Source organism: Sciurus carolinensis, unplaced genomic scaffold (genome assembly GCF_902686445.1).
Source record: "Sciurus carolinensis unplaced genomic scaffold, mSciCar1.2, whole genome shotgun sequence".
Taxonomy (NCBI): domain Eukaryota; kingdom Metazoa; phylum Chordata; class Mammalia; order Rodentia; family Sciuridae; genus Sciurus; species Sciurus carolinensis.
Window position 1 is genome coordinate 814,779 of NW_025920127.1, and position 7,362 is coordinate 822,140.

The following is a 7,362-nucleotide window of genomic DNA, read 5'->3' on the forward strand; positions in this document are numbered from 1 at the left end:
ATGAAGTGCTGCTTTGTTATCACCTCTGGAAAAAAAATTGTTAGTTTTTTAGTAATGAAGACATTTCTGTGTCTAGAAGTTTTAAATCAGTAGAATGTATAATGGTTTATGTCTAAGGTCCTAATCAGCAGATGATTCTTCTCTACATAAGCAATGGGACACCTAGTCTCTTTCCACCTATGCCTCTGCAATTCACATAGGACAGTTGATGGAAATGGCAAAAAGATCATGGAGGAGGCATACCTTCTTACAAAAGTCTTGGCTTGTGAATGCCAGTTGTCACTGCTACTTACTTCCCACAGTGATAATTTATCACATAGCCAAGTGTAGATGCAAGAACTGTGATTGACATGACCTGTGGCTAAACAGTTACTTCTTAGTTACAATCTGATTCTCTCCAAAAAGGGAAAAGATTATAGTGGGCAGCAGGTAGCCTTTACTGAAAGACGAGCTGGAAATACCAGAATTTCATGTACAGTGTCTGTAGTGTTTACTATCTGATAACAAAAAAGCAAGGAAGAAATGCTGCCAATAGATCTTTGCCTGTTGAAGTCCCATTCATCTTTGAAGGCTGCTTTAAATAATATGTTCTTCAAGGAAGCTCATCAAGTACATCTCCTATTGCCCATTAGAGGATAATGAATGCCACAGATGCTAACAGAGGACATAGGTGCTACTGATTCCCATTTTGGTTTGCCTTTACCAGGCTGGCAGACCCATCTCCCAGCAGCTATGACTATTTCATGAACAGATGCCAAGGGCTCAGAGTTGCTTTCTTCTCTTGAAAACCTGCCAAATAGAAGACACTTTTCCTTGGAAATTAACAGACCTCCCCCTCACACAAGATGGAGGCAACCAATAGTCAGTGACTGACTGACCCTTAAATAAATGAGGCCAGTCCCAAGGTAGGACCCACTCTGGTGCAATTCACACTCCAAACCCCCATGGGATCAGGCTGAGGCTAAATTTCAGCTCACCTCCTTCCCTTGACTCTTCCTGCCCCGCTCATCCCCCACCTTTTGAGAGCATCTTCCTCACTCCCATACCCTGCCCCCAGCAATAAACCACATGCACTTGAATCCCCATTTAGATTCTGTTTTCAGGGGGCTAGGACAACCGTCGCCTTAGCTTCTAAAATTGTGAGACTATGTGCTCTTCTTGTATTCCCTTCTACTGCATTTCCTTTTTTAGAAGCGAGTCAAACCTTAAGACAAAAGTATTATAGCCAGGCGTGGTAGTGCATGCCTATATAATCGCAGTGGCTTGGGAGGTTTGAAGGAGGAGGATCTCAAGTTCAAAGCCAGACTCAGCAAAAGTTAGGTGCTAAGCAACCCAGTGAGACCCTCTTTCTAAATAATACATAATAGGGCTGGGGATGTGGCTTAGTGGTTGAGTGCCCCTGAGTTCAATCCCTGGTACCAAAAAAATTTATCATTAGTGTAATTTGACTAGAAAATCAAATTCAAGGATTAATTTCCCATCAGTGAAAGTCCCCCTCAATTTCCCAAATCCTGTACATTTCAGGAACTTACACTAATAACTGAGTCTAGATAATAACCATGGCATATACCGTAATGCTTTTTGTGATTCTCCATTGTCAGAGGGTTTTGGTGAGTCTCTGTATACACTAAGCATTTCCCTTTTCCCATAAGGGAAGCTTCACTGAACCCAAAATAAAAATGAACCATGATAGCTTATTCTATAAGATGTGTCCATTATGGTTTGGATCTTAAATATGAATAAAGGCCCATATGCTAAAGATCTGGGGACCAACCTGTGATGCTCTTGGGAGGTGGTAGAAATTTTAGGAGGTGGAGCCTGTGGAAGAAACATATGTCATTGGGAGCATGCCCTTGAAGGTGATATTGGTATCCAGACCTTTCTTCTTTCTGTTTCCCAGCCACCATGGATTGAGCAATTTTACTCTGCTACTTGCTTCCTGCCATGATATGTCATCTTGCAAAAATCCCCTCCAAAAAATGAGTCAACCAACCATGGACCCATACTCAATACTCTGAATATGTGAACCAAAATAAACTTTTTCTACTGTTAACTTGGTTTTCTCAAGTATTTTGTCCCAGTAACAGAAAGTTGACTAACACAGCTGCACTAGATGAACTGAGGATAAAATAAAATATAAATTGATGCAGTGCTATGTGCTGAGACATAACAAAGCATTCATAAATGTCTGCTCTTGTTCCCCTTTACTTTCATTATAAAATATTCCCACTAAGATTTTGTTGTCTTTTTGTAGCCTCTGATGAGATAAGAAGGGGCAGCCTCTTTGGTGGAAGTAAGATTTAAAATATCAGTGTCAGCTTCAAATCATAAGCACTTCAGCAGCAATGTGGAATGCCATTGTTTTGGTTTGAATGTCCCCCAAATGTGTTACAGGAGTCCCCAGCATGCAGTAAATGAGAGGACTCCCACTTGGCTTTTTTAATGTTCATACTTGGCTTATGACAGGCAGAACATTTTAGGTTCTGCAAAGAATTAAGGCCTCATTCATATGTTTAATAAGAACCAGACATGACATCACTAGAGTGTACCCATTAATTTCTGTGGATATCACCTATATGGAAGTGTTTCTGGAGGTGAAGCATTTAAAAATGCATTTTAGAACTTGACTGATGGTGAAGAATAATGAGTCTTTTGCCTTTATTGAGGACAATGTTCTCATAATTTTCTACATTAATGAGACAGATGCTCAAGTTCCCTTATAGACTTTCAGATGTGTACCTAATCTCTCCATTAACAGGTAAGCGAATTTCTTTCTCCAAATCAAATTATACTAATTTTTGCCTTTCTTTGCCTAAGCCATTGCATCTACTTGAAATAACCTGACTCCTCCATTTTGCTAATCCATGTAATTTTCTGTTTTTCAAGCTCAACCTTCACTATGAAAAGTTTCAAAAAACTTAGGCTGCAATTACCTGGTTATTTTTTGATTACCTAAAGTATGTCTTGTTTGTACAGTTCATTCTTAGATTATGTTCAAATTATCACTTAATTTCTGTCTTTCATGAGTTGAAAAGTTTGTCAGTCATACGCTTTCTCTGACTGTTTTCTGCATGGAGACATAGATCATGACTCATGTAGCTCAATAGAGCCCTCATTATGCCTAACGCACAGCTGAGCAGACTGTGGGTGCTGAGGATGTGTTCGAATGTGTGAACAAATGCACATCTCATATTCCATGGCACCATCATTACTGGGTCTCTGAGATGAAAGGGGGTCAGGAATGTCCTATGCTGCTTCATCTCACTTCCTTGACCCAGTGTAACCCAAGGGTGTTGTACAATCAAGTGTGGAAAGGAATTCACTCCCTTGCCCCCCTCTCCCAAAGCCCAGAGACAGCTTTAAACAAAATGAGCAAGAGAATGTCTATGAGCAGATCAGAAGAAAGGATTATGCCTGCCTTAGGAAAGGTCTGTGGAATCTACCCCTCAACAAGGAGCAGGACCCAATTAAGTGTCAGTCAAAGCACAGATAATATAAGAGTAGGAAGAATATGCACATACATAGTTGTGTATTGTGACATATTAAATGTTACATATTAATTACATGTTACATATTAAATGTTTTTTTCTGTGGTTATTTCCTAAAGAAGCAACTATAAAGTAAATACATACACATAGTATGAACTGGCCTAATCCTAAGGTGGTAAGTATATATTTATGTCACTGTAGACTTTGGACAGATATCTGGGTTTACACAAAAATAACACAGAATTTCTTCCAGTTTCACCTGTCATTTATTCATTATCTTTCTCTAACTATACCAAAATTTGTAAAACTATAGAGAATATGCAAGATGATTTATCCTTTGCTATCAATTATAAAGATGTCAGCCCTGTGATAGAGGGAAGAAACCTCTAGTCTGTCTCACTTTATGAGACTTTTGAGTGATGTAGAGAAGCAACTTTGACAATCCCAAGCTCTATCTTAACAGGAGAATTGAAGAAAGCAGCATATCAACCTTAAAACTCATTATCATTGATTTCATACACAACACACAAAATATGGATGTCCAGGGTGGTAGCCTTCAAAAGCATTTGTTTTTAGTTTTTTTTTTTTTTCACAAGAGAAAATAGGGAGCATTTCTCATGAGCAACAAATGATATTATAGGAGAATATGGTAATATACTCAAAGTGTTAATGAAAATTTACTGTTCACCTTGGATTTTGTTGGACTGCCATTCTCACTAAGGTGAAGATGAAACAGAGACTAACAGTCATCAAGTCCACCATCCTTGCTGAACAAACTGAAAGGATGCATAAGAAAGACTAAAAGGGTGGTAAGAGAGAAAAGGTTTCATAGGGATTTAGTAGGATGCAAGAAATAAGCACAAGAATTGGTGAAAATTTGGTAAATTCATTATAATTAACATTAATGATGTATTAATAACATTTCATTTGTTCTTAAAACCAAGGGGAATAAAGTATTATACAAGACACCTATGGAAGACAAAAGACAGATATTAGAAATCACACAAGAGTTAATTATTCTCTAATACTCATGGTCAGCATCAACAAGAATTATGACATATCCAGATAGAAATACTTCTTTTCATCTTATTAGAAGTACAGAGAGGCAGATACCCGGGCGCCCGATGCTGCTTGCAAGGGCTGGTGCCCCTCCTGCAGGTCCACGTCCGCTGAGCCCACGGTGGCCAGGCCGGGCGCTCGCTCTGAGGCTGGTCTGGGCACTCGCTCACGGTCTTTGTATCTTCTCTCCCGCCCCTCTCTCTTCGCCTGCCGCCTCCAACCGCCCTGATGCTTCTACTCCTGGTTGCTGCTGCTGCTGCGGACTTGCTCAGCCCGCGGCTCACCGCTGGCTGCGGCTGTGGCGGCAGCCCTTCTTCTACGCTGGCCTGAAGGAGGAAGAAGAGGAAGCGAGGCATGTCCCCCGGCCTATGCCGTAGTCCCGGGCCCGGGCCCGCCATGGGGCCCGCGCCGCCGCCCTCGCCGGAGCCCAGGAGACCTGCATGGACGGGCATGGGCTTCAGAGCAGCACCTGCCTGCGCCGCCACCGCCACCGCCCTGGCCTCCGCCGCTGCCACCAGGGCTGAGCAGCGCCGCTGCCTCAGGCTCCGCCCACAGCTGCTGGCGCTGTTGCTATTGCTGCTACTCAGCCTCGGGCAGCTCCACGCAGGTGACTGCCAACAGCCAGCCCAGTGTTGAATCCAGAAATGTACCACGGACTTTGTGTCCTTGACTTTGCACCTGAACTCTGCCATTGATGGCTTTGACTCTGAGTTTTGCAAGGCGCTGCGTGCCTATGCTGTCTGCACCTAGCGAACTTCAAAAGCCTGCCATGGCAACCTGGTATACTATTCAGCAGTGTTAGGTATCAGTGACCTCATGAGCCAGAGGAACTGTTCTAAGGATGGAGCCACATCCTCTGCCAACCCTGAAGTGATTCATGACCCTTGTAACTATCACAGCCAGGCAGGAGCTAGAGAATATAGAGGAGGGGACTAAAACCCTCTCAGTTACCTTTTTTGTGGCTTGTTTGGAGATCCTCATCTTAGAACTTTCAAGGATCACTTCCAAACGTGCAAAGTAGAAGGGGCCTGGCCACTCAGATAATAATTACCTTTCAGTTCAAGTGATGAATGTGCCCGTGGTACCTGGATCCAGTGCCACAGCTATGAATAAGATCACCATCATCTTCAAAGCTCACCGTGAGTGTGCAGATCAGAAAGTATACCAAGCTGTGACAGATGACCTGCCAACTGCCTTTGTGGATGGCACCACCAGTGGTGGGGATGGAGAAGCCAAAAGCCTGCATATGGTGGAGAGGGAGAGTGGTGCTACATGGAGATGCATGCCAGCTACGTAGGCACCAATGTGTTTGTGTGACAGCTGGGTCACTACCTAACCCTTGCCATCCGAATGTCATGTCCTTTGAGGAAAGCCAGCTATGTGTGAATTGCTGTCCCCTAAGTGAATGCATCGATGATGGACAGGGTCAGGTGTCTGCCATTCTGGGGCAGAGCCTGCCTTGCACCTCCTTGGTGAGGCCTGGCCTGGCTACACACTGGAGACTGCCAACACTCAATGCCATGAGAAGATGACAGTAAAGGACTTCTATTTCCAGTCCTGTGTCTTTGACCTGCTCACCACTGGTGATGCCAACTTTACCACCACAACCCATAGTCCCTTAGAGGATGTGGAGGCACTGCACCCCAGGAAGGAACGCAGGCACATCTTTCCCAGCAGTGGCAATGGGACTCCCCGTGGAGGCAGCGATTTGTCTGTCAGTCTAGGACTCACGTGCTTGATCCTTGTTGTGTTTTTGTAGGGGTTCTCTTTTGTTTTGTTTTTTACTTTTTGTCTACAACAAAAATTTAAAATATATATTAACATATTATATTGAGCAAAAGAGTATATATGTATATACCATGTATATGACAGGATGTTTGTCCTGGGACACAATCAAATTGTTCATATTCTGTTTGGTTGTTTTCACATATGTTGGATGTAGTGTTCTTTGATTGTATCAATTTTGTTTTGCAATTTTGTGATATGTTTTATAATTGTCCCTGCCCGGGAGCCTGTTAGAAAGCATTTTATTTTTTATATAGTAAATACTTATGTGTGTACCTGGTTAATATGTACAGTACATATACACAGACACCATGGCCAGCGTTCCCTTCAAAGGTGACTAGGGCTGTTCCCCTGCCCTTTCCCATTGCTACTTATTTGCCACACCATGCAGTTTTCACTGGCCACTTCCTGATCGAGCTGCCCCCTTTCCTTTGGAGTGTGACCCCACACTTCTGCCCTCTCTCAGTTGTAAAGGACAGTTGACTCCTCCATTATTGGTGCTGTTCATTTTTGTAAATGCTGATCTTAATAAGAAGCCCTTTCTCTAACAGTTTTCACTTTTTTTTGAAGTTGGAGAGGGTTACTGTAATTCTTATTGTTTTCTAATTCTAATTTTCAGCACATGTGTTATTAGGTTGAACCTATGAAACTACCATTTCTGTAGGTAGAAAGGGCCTACTGATGGTAGTTTATAGATAAATATCAGACATCTTCCTACACCTGAGTAGCTCTCAGATTTTTTCTCATTCCATACTCCAGTTTAAATTGTGGTTTTTACCTTCTTTTAACTCTATTCCCATTAAACAAAATATGAAACCATAAAAATGTACAGAAATATTTATAAGTTGTAGAATTTATTAAAATATAAAGGTAATTGTGTATATTAATGAACAGAACTGGTATGTAATTGCAACTTCCCAAATAGTTCAGGGAAAGCTAAAGAATTTGTTAACTTGAGGCATGAAAAGAGAACTAGTGGACAGAAAAATCTTAATAAATATAAAACAATTGAAGGTATTTGAAATAAGTC

At 41.9% G+C, this 7,362-nt stretch overlaps 1 pseudogene; it reads left to right on the forward strand.

Annotated features, from left to right (window-relative positions):
• The first annotated feature begins 1,574 nt into the window (after positions 1-1,574).
• Positions 1,575-6,306, forward strand: LOC124973972 (repulsive guidance molecule B-like; annotated as a pseudogene).
• The last annotated feature ends 1,056 nt before the right edge of the window (positions 6,307-7,362 follow it).